The sequence below is a fragment of the Pristiophorus japonicus genome, chromosome 1, assembly GCF_044704955.1.
Source record: "Pristiophorus japonicus isolate sPriJap1 chromosome 1, sPriJap1.hap1, whole genome shotgun sequence".
NCBI lineage: Eukaryota > Metazoa > Chordata > Chondrichthyes > Pristiophoridae > Pristiophorus > Pristiophorus japonicus.
The window spans coordinates 164,436,237-164,450,180 of NC_091977.1; the positions used below are offsets into that span (position 1 = coordinate 164,436,237).

Consider the following 13,944-nt stretch of genomic DNA (forward strand, 5'->3'; position numbering starts at 1 on the left):
ACTGCACATCCTCTTGGCCTATTTGAGCTTTCTTGTGATTTACTTTGAGACCTGCTTCTTTCAACAAATGCAGTAACTTACTCAATAATGGTCCGTGGTCCTCCGCACTTTCGGAGAATAACAACAGGTCGACCACGTATTGGACCAACCGATCTGGCAGACTAAAACCATTTAGTGCCTCGGCCATACTCTGGTGAAAGTATGTGAAATCCTTGTGGAAGACATGTCCACGTATACTGCTGACCCTTAAAGGTAAAGACAAATTTATACTGGTCCCCCCATCTCAGGGAATGGACCAAAACCCGTTTGAAATGTCCAGCACGGTGAAAGTTGTAGCGGCTGCAGGGATAATCCCTATCAAATCCGCTACCACCACTACCGTGGGTGCACAGGCTGGAATATTCTTATTCAGGACTCGGCAATCTACCGTGGCCCTCTATGAGTTATCGGGCTTCTTTACTGGCCATAGGGGTGAGTTTACATGTGTGGCTATGGTCCTCAACACACCTTGATCCACCAAGGAATTTATAGCAGTTTCTAAATCCCTTTCTGCTTCCCGGGGAAAATTATACTGTTTCTGGGGCTGTGTCATCGGATCCTCATCTATCTTCACCTCTACCCCAGTTACTCTCCAGCAATCATGCTTGTGTATTGTGGATGTATCCATATTCTCCCGTACATACCCTTGATACCTGGCCGGAATGTTATCAACTAATCCTTCTGTAGTGTCTCTGCACTGTATTATAAAGTCACACGAGGCATATACTGCAGACAAGGTCACTCATGACTTGCACCTTTATTCCCAGGACCAAGGAGTGCTGAGCCTACCATGGAATCTCCCTTTAAGTACCTGGCTGACCAGGTGAGGAGTGTCTCCCACAAGTTCACCCCCTGTGGTCAAGGTGTGCATTACTCAGGTGTATACAGTGTACAGTATTGTTACATATTGGTTACAGTTATATGAAGGTTATAAACATATCATCACCTCCCCACTAATGTCTTTGGGTCAAAGATTGAGTCTTTCAGGCGGTCGACGCTCTCTCGTGGAGCGCCGCAGTTGTGGCTCTGGTGGTTGAGCCGTGGCATGTGTCTCTATAGCCTGAGTTGGTTCCGGCCTGTCCGGGCTGGCCGCAGGGACTGTGCATGCTGTTCACTGTCCTTGTTACTCATTCACTGGCAGTGGTGTGGTTGACATCCCATGGTCTTCTTCAGGTTCCTCAGTGTCCATGCTGAACCTTTTCTTTACCTGGTCCAGATGTTTGCGGCATATCTGCCCATTGTTTAGTCTGACCACTATGATCCTATTCCCCGCTTTGCTGATTACAGTGAACTCAAGCCACTTGGGTCCCAATGCGTGATTGAGAATGAATACAGGGTCATTGATTGCTGTGCATCTCCCTACTGAGTTGCGATCATGGCACTCGATTTGGGACTGGCGCTTGCCTTCAACAATGTCTGACAGAGCAGGATGAATGAGGGACAGCCGCGTTTTAAGCGTGCGTTTCATGAGTAGTTCCGCGGGCGGGACTCCCGTGAGCGAATGCGGGCGGGACCTATAGGCCAGCAGGAGGCACGATAGGCGGTACTGAAGGGAGGGTCCTTGAATCCGGAGCATGCCCTGTTTTATGATTTGAACCGTACATTCTGCCTGGCCATTGGAAGCCGGCTTGAATGGCGCTGTCCTGACGTGTTTGATACCATTACCCGACATAAACTCCTGGAAATCATAGCTAGTAAAGCACGGGCCATTGTCGCTAACTAAGATGTCTGGCAAGCCGTGGGTCGCAAATACCGTGCGCAGACTCTCCACAGTGGTGGATGTCGGGCACGAATTCAATATGATGCACTCGATACATTTCGAGTACGCATCAACAACAATCAGGAACATTTTTCCCATGAACGGGCCCGCGTAGTCTACATGAATGCGTGACCATGGCTTGGTGGGCCAGGGCCACGAGCTGAGGGGGGCCACCCTAGGGGCATTTCCCAGCTGAGCACACGTAGTGCACCTGCGAACACAGTGTTCCAGGTCTGAATCAATTCCCGGCCACCATACATGTGACCGGGCAATGGCCTTCATTAGCACGATGCCTGGGTGCTCGCTGTGGAGTTCCCTGATGAATGCTTCCCTTCCTTTCTGGGGCATGACTATTCGGCTGCCCCATAGTAGGCAGTCGGCTTGGATGGAGAGCTCATCCATCCGTCTGTGAAACGGTCTGACCTCCTCGGGGCCACTCCGTGTGCGGGCGCCCAATCCCCAGTTAGGACACATTTCTTTATCAGTGACAGGAAGGGATCTCTGTTGGTCCAGATTTTGATCTGGCGGGCTGTGATGGGGAAGCCTGCGGTGTTGAAAGCCTCAACAGCCATGACCATCTCCGCGCTTTGCTCCAACGCCCCCTCAGTGGTCGCCAGTGGGAGCCTGCTGAGCGCATCAGCGCAATTTTCGGTGCCTGGCCGGTGCCGTATGGTGTAATAATACGCAGCCAGTGTGAGTGCCCATCGCTGTATGCGAGCTGACACATTGGCATTGACAGCCTTGCTGTTGGACAACAGGGATGTTAACGGCTTGTGGTCCGTTTCTCATTTGAACCTTCTGCCAAAAAGGTACTGGTGCATCTTTTTTACCCCATTGACGCATGCGAGTGCTTCCTTTTCAACCATCCCATATCCCCTTTCTGCCTGGGAGAACGACCTGGAGGCATAGGCCACAGGTTGAAATTGGCCCTCATCAGTACTCTGCTGCAACATACACCCAACCCCATAGGATGATGCATCACACGTTAAAACCAGTTTCTTACAGGGCTCGTACAAGGTCAACAGCTTATTCGAACAAAGCAGGTTCCGCGCCCGATTGAAAGCCCGTTCTTGACAGTCCCACCAAAACCATTCGCAACCCTTACGCAAGAGCATGTGTAGTGGCTCCAACAATGTACTTAAGTTCGGCAATAAGTTCTCGAAATAGTTTAAGAGTCCCAGGAATGACCGCAACTCCGATGTGTTGCCAGGCCAGGGCGCATGACGGATCGCCTCCGTTTTGGATTCGGTAGGCCGGATTCTATCTGTGGCAACCCTCCTGCCCAAGAACTCGACCTCTGGGGCCAAAAACACACACTTGGGCTTCTTTAGTCGCAAGCCTACTTGGTCCAGTCGGCGTAGCACCTCCTCCAGGTTGTGGAGGTGTTCCTCGGTGTCTCGACCCATGATTAGGATGTCATCTTGGAATACGATTGTGCCAGGAATGGATTTAAGCAAGCTTTCCATGTTCCTCTGGAAGATAGCGGCCGCTGAATGAATGCCAAATGGACACCTGTTGTAAACAAATAGCCCCTTGTGCGTAGTGATGGTGGTTAGTAGCTTGGATTCTTCGGCCAGTTCCCGGGTCATGTAGGCTGAAGTGAGGTCCAACTTGGTGAACAGCTTGCCACCTGCCAGTGTGGCAAAAAGGTCCTCCGCTCTCGGAAGCGGGTATTGGTCCTGTAGTGACACTCGGTTGATGGTGGCTTGTAGTCACCACAAATCCTGACTGAGCCATCCGCTTTAAGGATAGGAACGATGGGGCTTGCCCAGTCACTGAATTCAACAGGCGATATTATGCCCTCTCTTAGCAGCGTGTCCAACTCACTCTCAGTTTTCTCACGCATCACATACGGCACGGCTCTGGCTTTGTGGTCCAGTGGTCTGGCGTCCGGGGTGATGTGTATCACTACTTTGGTGCCCTTGAAAGTCCCGACCCCAGGTTGAAATAGTGATTCGAATTCCTGTAGGACCTGTGAGCATGAACTTCGCTCCACAGATGAAATGGCGTGCACATCCCCCCATTTCGAGTTCATCTCGGCTAACCAGCTCCTCCCCAAAAGCGCGGGACCATTCCCCGGGACAATCCAGAGTGGCAGCCAGTTCTCTGATCCATTATGTGTGACCACCAAATTTGCACTGCCGAGCACTGGGATGATCTCTTTGGTGTACGTTCGTAATTGCGTCTCAATGCGTTCTAGTTTGGGTCTGCTAGCTTTGAGTGGCTATAGTCTTTCGAATTGTTGGACACTCATAAGTGACTGGCTAGCTCCTGTGTCCAGCTCCATGCGTACCAGGATGCCATTTAATAGAACTTTCATCATCATAGGCGGCGTTAGGTAAAAAAAGGGATGAGGTCCTACGAAACGAATTTAAGGAGCTAGGAGCTAAATTAAAAAGTAGGACCTCAAAAGTAGTAATCTCGGTATTGCTACCAGTGCCACGTGATAGTCAGAGTAGGAATCGCAGGATAGCGCAGATGAATACGTGGCTTGAGCAGTGGTGCAGCAGGGAGGGATTCAAATTCCTGGGGCATTGGAACCGGTTCTGGGGGAGGTGGGACCAGTACAAACCGGACGGTCTGCACCTGGGCAGGACCGGAACCAATGTCCTAGGGGGAGTGTTTGCTAGTGCTGTTGGGGAGGATTTAAACTAATATGGCAGGGGGATGGGAACCAATGCAGGGAGACAGAGGAAAACAAAAAGGAGGCAAAAGCAAAAGACAGAAAGGAGATGAGGAAAAGTGGAGGGCAGAGAAACCCAAGGCAAAGAACAAAAAGGGCCACTGTACAGCAAAATTCTAAAAGGACAAAGGGTGTTAAAAAAACAAGCCTGAAGGCTTTGTGTCTTAATGCAAGGAGTATCCGCAATAAGGTGGATGAATTAACTGTGCAAATAGATGTTAACAAATATGATGTGATTGGGATTACGGAGACGTGGCTCCAGGATGATCAGGGCTGGGAACTCAACATCCAGGGGTATTCAACATTCAGGAAAGATAGAATAAAAGGAAAAGGAGGTGGGGTAGCATTGCTGGTTGAGGAGCAAATTAAGGCAATAGTTAGGAAGGATATTAGCTTGGATGATGTGGAATCTATCTGGGTAGAGCTGCAGAATACCAAAGGGCAAAAAACGTTAGTGGGAGTTGTGTACAGACCTCCAAACAGTAGTAGTGATGTTGGGGAGGGCATCAAACATGAAATTAGGGGTGCGTGCAATAAAGGTGCAGCAGTTATAATGGGTGACTTTAATATGCACATAGATTGGGTTAACCAAACTGGAAGCAATACGGTGGAGGAGGATTTCCTGGAGTGCATAAGGGATGGTTTTTTAGACCAATATGTCGAGGAACCAACTAGGGGGGAGGCCATCTTAGACTGGGTGTTGTGTAATGAGAGAGGATTAATTAGCAATCTCGTTGTGCGAGGCCCCTTAGGGAAGAGTGACCATAATATGGTGGAATTCTGCATTAGGATGGAGAATGAAACAGTTAATTCAGAGACCATGGTCCAGAACTTAAAGATGGGTAACTTTGAAGGTATGAGGCGTGAATTGGCTAGGATAGATTGGTGAATGATACTGAAGGGGTTGACTGTGGATGGGCAGTGGCAGACATTTAGAGACCGCATGGATGAACTACAACAATTGTACATTCCTGTCTGGCGTAAAAATAAAAAAGGGAAGGTGGCTCAACCGTGGCTATCAAGGGAAATCAGGGATAGCATTAAAGCCAAGGAAGTGGCATACAAATTGGCCAGAAATAGCAGCGAACCCGGGGACTGGGAGAAATTTAGAACTCAGCAGAGGAGGACAAAAGGTTTGATTAGGGCAGGGAAAATGGAGTACGAGAAGAAGCTTGCAGGGAACATTAAGACGGATTGCAAAAGTTTCTATAGATATGTAAAGAGAAAAAGGTTAGTAAAGACAAACGTAGGTCCCCTGCAGTCAGAATCAGGGGAAGTCATAACGGGGAACAAAGAAATGGCGGACCAATTGAACAAGTACTTTGGTTCGGTATTCACTGAGGAGGACACAAACAACCTTCTGGATATAAAAGGGGTCGGAGGGTCTAGTAAGGAGGAGGAACTGAGGGAAATCCTTATTAGTCGGGAAATTGTGTTGGGGAAATTGATGGGATTGAAGGCCGATAAATCCCCAGGGCCTGATGGACTGCATCCCAGAGTACTTAAGGAGGTGGCCTTGGAAATAGTGGATGCATTGACAGTCATTTTCCAACATTCCATTGACTCTGGATCAGTTCCTATGGAGTGGAGGGTAGCCAATGTAACCCCACTTTTTAAAAAAGGAGGGAGAGAGAAAACAGGAAATTATAGACCGGTCAGCCTGACATCAGTAGTGGGTAAAATGATGGAATCAATTATTAAGGATGTCATAGCAGTGCATTTGGAAAGAGGTAATATGATAGGTCCAAGTCAGCATGGATTTGTGAAAGGGAAATCATGCTTGACAAATCTTCTGGAATTTTTTGAGGATGTTTCCAGTAGAGTGGACAAGGGAGAACCAGTTGATGTAGTATATTTGGACTTTCAGAAGGCTTTCGACAAGGTCCCACACAAGAGATTAATGTGCAAAGTTAAAGCACATGTGATTGGGGGTAGTGTGCTGACATGGATTGAGAACTGGTTGTCAGACAGGAAGCAAAGAGTAGGAGTAAATGGGGACTTTTCAGAATGGCAGGCAGTGACTAGTGGGGTACCGCAAGGTTCTGTGCTGGGGCCCCAGCTGTTTACACTGTACATTAATGATTTAGACGAGGGGATTAAATGTAGTATCTCCAAATTTGCGGATGACACTAAGTTGGGTGGCAGTGTGAGCTGCGAGGAGGATGCTATGAGGCTGCAGAGCGACTTGGATAGGTTAGGTGAGTGGGCAAATGCATGGCAGATGAAGTATAATGTGGATAAATGTGAGGTTATCCACTTTGGTGGTAAAAACAGAGAGACAGACTATTATCTGAATGGTGACAGATTAGGAAAAGGGGAGGTGCAAAGAGACCTGGGTGTCATGGTACATCAGTCATTGAAGGTTGGCATGCAGGTACAGCAGGCGGTTAAGAAAGCAAATGGCATGTTGGCCTTCATAGTGAGGGGATTTGAGTACAGGGGCAGGGAGGTGTTGCTACAGTTGTACAGGGCCTTGGTGAGGCCACACCTGGAGTATTTGTACAGTTTTGGTCTCCTAACTTGAGGAAGGACATTCTTGCTATTGAGGGAGTGCAGCGAAGGTTCACCAGACTGATTCCCGGGATGGCGGGACTGACCTATCAAGAAAGACTGGATCAACTGGGCTTGTATTTACTGGAGTTTAGAAGAATGAGAGGGGACCTCATAGAAACTTTTAAAATTCTGACGGGGTTAGACAGGTTAGATGCAGGAAGAATGTTCCCAATGTTGGGGAAGTCCAGAACCAGGGGACACAGTCTAAGGATAAGGGGGAAGCCATTTAGGACTGAGATGAGGAGGAATTTCTTCACCCAGAGAGTGGTGAACCTGTGGAATTCTCTACCACAGAAAGTTGTTGAGGCCAATTCACTAAATATATTCAAAAAGGAGTTAGATGAAGTCCTTACTACTAGGGGAATCAAGGGGTATGGTGAGAAAGCAGGAATGGGGTACTGAAGTTGCATGTTCAGCCATGAACTCATTGAATGGCGGTGCAGGCTCGAAGGGCCGAATGGCCTACTCCTGCACCTATTTTCTATGTCTATGTTTTCTATGTTTTCAGTGTATGAGCTGTGGATGTCTGCCACGTGAACCCGCTGAACTTCAGCGTCCATGGCTGTGCCCCAAGCATCCAACTGCCTTGCAGACTCTTCGTCTGGTTCCTCTGCCTCATAAACTAACCTCGCTACTGGTTTTCTGCATATTCTGGCCAAATGTCCCTTGAAATGGCAGTTTCTGCAGATAAATTGTTGAACCCTGCAGGTTTTCGCATTGTGTCTGCCCCCGCATCTCCAGCATGAGCTGAGATTGTTGTGGACAAAGGGACTGTTACCAGGCATTCCTCTCTGGTTGTCTCCTTGATTACTCCTGATCACTCTGTTGCTGTTTGTCAATGGTCCCATCCCGGGACGCATTGTCCCTTGTGATGGTGAGAATTGCCGATCCTCCTGCCATTGTCTCTGTTGCTGTCCCACCCTGGAATCTGTTGCTGCCTGGGCAGTGTCGAATTGTCCTTGCCTGCCTGCCTGGGCGGTGTCGAATTGCCCTTGCCTGCTTGCCTGGGCAGTGTCAAATTGCCCTTGCCTGCCTGCGGGGTTCTGTATCGCTTTTACATTAACTCCCTGGTTCATCGCCACATTGAAACCAGGGCTGTGTGCAAAATCCCTTAACATCTCTCCCCTGCAGGCATCTGTGAACTTACAGAAGCTGGCCAAACGCCGAAGGTCCGCAACGAAGTCCGGTATTTGTCCCTCCCGACGTCTGTGTGAATAGAATCGGTGTCAGGCCATGTGTACGCTGCTCGCTGGTTTGAGGTGCTCACCGATCAGTTTACTGAGCTCCTCAAAGGTTTTGTCCACCGGCTTCTCAGGTGCGAGCAGGTCTTTCATCAGCGCGTATGTCTTAGGCCCACAGCTGGTCAGTAGGTGCGCCCTTCGCTTGTCGGCTGCTGCCTCTTCCAGCCAGTCCCTCGTGACAAAGCTCTGCTGGAGCCTCTCAACGTAATTGTTCCAGTCCTCACCAACACAGTACCGTTCCTCTGTGCTACCAGTGGCCATTCTTGTGAGTCGCTGATTCCCGTTTCCCGTCGCCAAATGTAGTGTCTCTGCACTGTATTATAAAGTCACACGAGGCATATACTGCAGACAAGGTCACTCATGACCTGCACCTTTATTCCCAGGACCAAGGAGTGCTGAGCATGCGTGGAACCTCCCTTTAAGTACCTGGCTGACCAGGTGAGGAGTGTCTCCCACAAGTTCACCCCCTGTGGTCAAGGTGTGTATTTCACAGTTGTATACAGTGTACAATGTTGTTACATATTGGTTACAGTTATGTGAAGGTTACAAACATGACACCTTCTACATTATAACTCCCTTTCGGCTTCATCGTGCAGGTGCTGCCTTTGTCTGTACTGTCCCTGGGAATCACTACGATCTCGCCCATCCTATCGGCATCAACTGCCCCCCATAGACAATTGTTTTCCATATCCACTATGGCATGGTGTGCCCCGAGAACTCCCGAACCGGACTGTTCCCACTTCATTAAAATGCATTCCCATTTTGTTATGTTAGGTTCTAACTCTATGGTTAAGGGTTTCGACACTGCCCCAGCCTGTTCATTATCCGTAAAACCAGCCAGTGTAAATGGGACTCCGCACAACCACGGGGAAATAGTCAGATTCGGTGAGTGGACAACCGTGCTAGAGACTCCTGTATCTACTAAATACCTTCCAATAACTGTTTCCACCTTCACGTCCACACATGGCCTGCTCCACTCATCGTATATGAGCGGACACAGGTATTCTGACTGGGCTCAATGTCAAAGCGAGGGTGCCGACGCATTGGGTCCCTTTTTTCCCACTGCTGCGTCCAGCTTTCCTCCACCTGTGCCCATAACCTGCTGCAATGCGGCCACTACAATCTGTACTGGGTCATCGGCTACCTTCTTCTAACCTTTTTCTTCCCAAGCACCCTCGTACCCTGGCTTCCCTCCTTTAGAGAGCTTACAATCCTTGCTCCAGTGTCCCAACCTCCCACAGTTAAAACACTCTACTTTAGATCGACCCGCATTAAGAACATAAGAACATAAGAAATAGGAGCAGGAATAGGCCATACGGCCCCTCGAGCCTGCTCCGCCATTTAACATAATCATGGCTGATCCGATCATGGACTCAGGTCCACTTCCCTGCCCGCTCTCCATAACCCCTTATCCCCTTATCGTTTAAGAAACTGTCTATTTCTGTCTTAAATTTATTCAATGTCCCAGCTTCCACAGCTCTCTGAGGCAGTGAATTCCACAGATCCACAATCCTCTGAGAGAAGAAATTTCTCTTCATCTCAATTTGAAATGGGCAGCCCCTTGTTCTAAGATTATGCCCTCTAGTTTTAGTCTCCCCTATCAGTAGAAACATCCTCTCTGCATGCACCTTGTCAAGCCCCCGCATAATCTTATTAATTTCGATAAGATCACCTCTCATTCTTCTGAATTCCAATGAGTGGAGTCCCAACCTACTCAACCTTTCTTCATAAGTCAACCCCCTCATCCCCGGAATCAACCTAGTGAACCGTCTCTGAACTGCCTCCAAAGCAAGTATATCCTTCCTCCCACCCTGATGTCTCGCAATGTCTGCAGCTTGGACTTCAGCTTCTCAACTCGGAGCCAAAGTTCATCGAGCCGTAGACACTTACCGCAGATGTAGTCGCCCTGGACCAAAACGTCCAGAAGCTCCCACATATTGCAGCAGCAACACATCTCCTGTTTTCCCATTATTTTATTTAAGTAATTAGTTCAGTGTTAATCAAGTATTTACTCTATATAGTTTACTAAATTAGTTAAATAAATAAAGGTTATTGTTTAGTATTTAGTTTATTGCTGTGTCTGAGGCAGTGGGTAAGATGCACTCCGGCCAGCTGGCCCAGCCGAATGACGCGCACTCCGGGTCCCTTTGGCCAGCCGGCCCGGCCCAACGACACACTCCGGATCCAACGACGGTCTGTATCTGCCCTAGATCGCTAGCGGTGAACACTAACTTTTAAACAACTTGATTTACATTTTAGACTGTTTTTAATCAACTTTTAATCAACTCTTAATCTATTTATTAACCTTCAATCAACCTGTGTAACTTTTTTTTTAATAATTTGGAAATACTTTTAAACTCAAACTTTTAAAACAACTTGGAAACCTTTGGGGAAATTTTTAACCTTGGAAGAAACTCTCGAAAACATCCCTCAGAGCCCCACTGGGCAGCTGACCTTCCCAATGGCTGCCCCCCAAGCAAGCCTCAGGCCATCTACCATCAATGGCGCTACTCAGTGCCGAGCTTGCGCCAACACCTCGCCATAGGCAATTAGGCTTATACAGCAGTGCCTGGTCTCCAGTCGACTTGGGCCCCTTGACACTGGATCACTTGCTCAGCTAAGCCCATGTGGTTACCTGTGTGCAGCGGCCACCCCACGTTAAAAGAACTCACGCACAGGCATCTTCCGCTTCGTTAATATGAAGTTCGGGACCTGGAACGTCAGGACTCTCATGGACAATTCCAACAGCAACAAGCCGAAACACCACACTGCCATGGTTTCCCGGGAACTTAGATGTTTTGACATCGACATCGCCCCCCTAAGCGAGACCCAGTAGGCAGGGGAAGGCCAGCACAAGGAACATGGTGGAGGTTGCACCTTTTTCTGGAAAGGAAAACCAGAGGAAGAACACCGCCTCCATGGAGTCGGCTTCGCCGTCAAAAATGTACTGGTCGACCACCTCAAAGACTCCCCCCTGCGGGGTTAACGAACGCCTCATGACTCTTCGCCTTACCCTATCCTGGAACCAATGCGCTACAGTCATCAGTGCGCATGCCCCAACGAGACAACGGATGAAGTTAAAGAGGGTTTTTATTGCAACCTCGAGACAGCTCTTCGAATCTCAATGCCGCGAGCGTGAAGAGGTCAGGCGCAGGTAGCGGAAGGAGCGTGCGGCAAATCAGTCCCACCACCCCCTCCACCATCTGTGGCAGGGTCTGTGGCTCTTGTATTGGAATGTTCAGCCACCAAAGAACTCACTTTAGGAGTGGAAGCAAGTCTTCCTCGATTCCAAGGAACTGCCTATTTTGATGATGATGATGATCCTTTCGTAAACATGGAAACCAAAACTGCACGCAGTATTCCAGGTGTGGCCTCACCAATACCCTGTACAACTGTAGCAAGACTTCCCTGCCTTTATACTCCATCCCCTTTGCAATAAAGGCCAAGATACCATTGGCCTTCCTGATCACTTGCTGTACCTGCATACTATCCTTTTGTGTTTTATGCACCAGGACCCCCAGGTCCCGCTGTACTGCAGCACTTTGCAATCTTTCTCCATTTAAATAATAACTTGCTCTTTGATTTTTTTCTGCCAAAGTGCATGACCTCACACTTTCCAACATTATACTCCATCTGCCAAATTTTTGCCCACTCACTTAGCCTGTCTATGTCCTTTTGCAGATTTGTTGTGTCCTCCTCACACATTGCTTTTCCTCCCATCTTTGTATCGTCAGCAAACTTATCTCCCTCTTGTCTCCATTCTTTCTTTGGCCTAATCTCTCCTTTTACTTCTGCACCTTCCATTTTAGTTTCTCCCCCTCCCCTTACCTGGACTTAAAAGCGAGAGCTAATCTTCTCAACACTCCTGCCTCTGTATTCTGAAGATCATCTGGGTCAAACCATGCTTCGACCTTTGCTCTGAACCGTGGCAAACTGTTAGCCATTACGGTTCTCAGCCAATGGTTTCTGGGTTGCCCTATTGAGTCTGCCCGTACTAGATTTCCTCCAGTGGCCCTTAAATAAATAGGCCACAGTCTATCTGCAAACGTATAAGGTGATTCGTTTACTTACTGCCTCGTCTGTTTTACCTGCCAGAACAGACTACCCTGACTGTACACAAAGCTGCCATGATTTCCTCCTTTAAGCCCTGTGGGGTTCCTCCACCTAATTTGGTGGCTGTCGACAAGCTCTGATAAAGCTTCCCTTCCAGCGAGAGCAGTGTTAACTTCACTTTCTCCTCCTCGCTGCAGTTATGTATATCTGCTATCTGCTCTATATTGGCAAAATGAACGGAGGCATCACCTCCTTGCTTTAGCTTTACTACACCTGTCAGTATTTCCTGCAGCTTAAGCGGCGTGTATGGGATCACATAGTCACTTTGTAATGGTGCCGGACCACCATTTGGTTGGGGTGGGCAGAATTTCTGCTGTCTCAAGGGTCTCATCGGTTTCGGGGGTCCGGGTGCCTCGGGAACCGGCCGAAGCTCGCTATACTCGGCCTATCGTCTGACTCTTTCCCCTCTGGTTCCCAACCTTCCTCGCCTGTTCTGGGTGCCATGAGACAAGCGATCCATTTGGCCCTGTCTAACTCTGCCGTTAGCTGACGGATCTGTTTCTGCGTACCACATAGGCTATCTTGATTTTCCTGAGCTGTTCTTCCACCTCTTTGGCTCTTTCTAAGTGCCTTTCACTTTGTTCGTTGCAGGTTTTCTGCTGCTTTTTGCACTCGGTCACTTGGCACTGCAAATACTCTAAGTGATTACGCACCATTTCTTCCTTCATACCCTGGTCCTGCCTTTCTTTCTCGAAATTGCCTATCTCGCCTTTAAACTTTGAAGCTGGAATTAAAGAGTTCAACACGTTTTAGATGAGGAAGGCAAAAACACAATTTGCTGATGTGGCAGAATTAGCAGGTGCAACTGTAGGACAATGGTACAGTTCCTGTTATTCAGAGCTAAGGTCGTAGGCCTAGGCAGTGGCTCCTGTTGTATTCAGAACTTAGAAATAAATTCCTGTTAGTGGCAGGAGGCAGGATGCAGGAAACATATGTTCATATTTAAGGACGATGTGAATCAATTAACAAAGTTGAAATTAAACAATCTGTAACAAAGCGAAAAAAAATTGTCACACGGTAGAAAGACTGACCAATGATCATGTAAATAATGACTTTGCAAAGAATTCTGTATAAAAGAAGCAGCTCCTAAAGTGTTCGACGAGAACGGTTGGGAAGGCATCCAGTTAAGGAACTGGTGTAGACCGTGTCTCCCTTGATCAAGCAATTAAACAATTCTTTTCTCCACAACAGGCCTGTGTTGAGTGTCTTTGTCATACACCACATCAAATGGCATAGTCTGGCAGAATGCACCCGGGCAAAAGACAGACGGACCTTTGCAGACCATCAAGAGTGAGTATATTTTAAATACCACTCATAAATCCGATGTAATCTGCCGCGAAACGTGTCAGTCGCCTGGGCTGTCCGAACTTGTGAGAAAGGCTGTAATGGTGTAAAAGACTTGAGGATAGTTAAGAGGTCACAATAGTAATTATCAAAGTACGGTCGGCTTCGTAGGTTTGTAATTGCAGACCCTAGGTTCGAGGAAACCAGGTTAAAGGGGACAATGAACCGATAGAGGGGTAGACATACCAAAATTATATGGCGTGAAAAGATAT

General features: G+C 48.2%; 1 long non-coding RNA gene across 1 annotated transcript in view; it reads left to right on the forward strand.

Moving 5' to 3' along the window:
- The window catches only part of LOC139235085 (uncharacterized), a 109,876-nt gene that overhangs the window by 54,149 nt on the left and 41,783 nt on the right, over window positions 1-13,944 (forward strand). Inside the window, exon 2 of the long non-coding RNA XR_011588418.1 lies at window positions 13,580-13,678. This is a non-coding gene — a long non-coding RNA (uncharacterized lncRNA). The remainder of the gene's footprint in view (window positions 1-13,579; window positions 13,679-13,944) is intronic.